Raw genomic sequence first — 1,400 nt, 5'->3', positions numbered from 1 at the left:
GGAGAAGTCACCTCTGGGGGTGTCACTGCTAAGGAAGTCAGTGCTGGGGCTGTCACTTTAGGGGGGTAAGTGCTGGAGGTTACAGTGAAAAAAAGTTAAGGGCTAAGGAGGTCAGTGTTGGCGGGGTCATTGCTGGGACTGTCAGTGCTTGGGGTGTCGGTGTTGAGGGGTCGGTGTGGGGGAGTCAGTGCTGGGGGTGTCGGTGCTGTGGAGGTCAGTGCAGGGGATGTACCTGCTGGGGAGGTCAGTTGTACGGGTGTCAGTGCTGTGGTATCAGGGGAGGGGTACTCATTGCAGGCAGTGGTCAGTGCAAAAAGGGTCAGTGCAGGGAGACTCAGTGCTAGAGGGGTCAGTGCTGGGAAGGTCAGTGCTGCGAATGTCATTCATGAGGGGGTCAGTGCAGAGGGGGTCAGTGCTGCTGAAGTCACTGCTGCCAGTGTGAGTGCAGAAAATTTAAGTGTTGGGGGTCTGTGCTAAGGGGAGTCAGACCTAGGGGTAAGTACAGGGGGTGTCTGTGGTGTGGAGAGCTCTGTGTCTCTGAGGAGCTCTGTCGTGTGTAGAGCTCTGTGTCTGTGGAGAGTTTTGTGGAGAGCTCTGTGGTGTGGAGAGCTCTGTGTATGTGGAGAGCTCTGTGGTGTGAAGTGCTCTACATATGTGGAGAGCTCTGTGTGTGCAGAGACTTCTGTGTCTATGGAGAATTCAGTGGTTTGGAGATCTCTGTGGTGTGAATGGCTGTGTGTATGTGGAGTGCTCTGTTGTGCAGACATCTCTGTGGGGGGGGGGGGGGGGGGGGGGGGGGGGGGGGGGGGGGGGGGGGGGGGGTGTGTGCAGACATCTCTGTGGAGAGCTCTGTGTCTGTGGAGAACTCTTTGGTGTGTAGAGCTCTGTGCTGTGAAGAGCCCTGTGTCTGTGGAGAGCTCTGTGGCAAGTAGAGTTCTGTGGTGTGAAGAGCTTTGTGTATATCGAGAGCTGTGTGATGTGAAGAACTCTGTTGTGTGGTGAGTGAGTTCTGTGTCTTTGGAGAACTCTGTGGTGTGGAGAGCTCTGTGATATGAAGAGCTCTATGGTGTGGCAAGCTCTGTGTCTGTGGAGATCTCTGTTGAATGGAGAGTTCTGTGTCCGGAGAGCTCCGTGTTGGTGGAGAGGTGTGTGAATGTGGAAAGCTCTGTAGTGCAGAGAGCTATGTGGTGTGGGTAGCTCTGTGACTGAGGAGAGTTCTGTGGTGTGGAGATTTCTGCGTCTGTTAAGAGTTCTGTGGTGTGGAGAGCTCTGTGTCTGTGGAGAGCTTTCTGGTGTGGAGAGTTCTGTGTCTTTGGAGAGCTCTGTAGTGTGGAGAGCTCTGTGTCTTTGGAGAGCTCTGTAGTGTGGAGAGCTCTGTGTCTTTGGAGAACTCTGTGGTC

Source organism: Nomascus leucogenys, chromosome 3, assembly GCF_006542625.1.
Source record: "Nomascus leucogenys isolate Asia chromosome 3, Asia_NLE_v1, whole genome shotgun sequence".
Taxonomy (NCBI): Eukaryota; Metazoa; Chordata; class Mammalia; order Primates; family Hylobatidae; genus Nomascus; species Nomascus leucogenys.
This window is presented reverse-complemented; position numbering follows the sequence as displayed.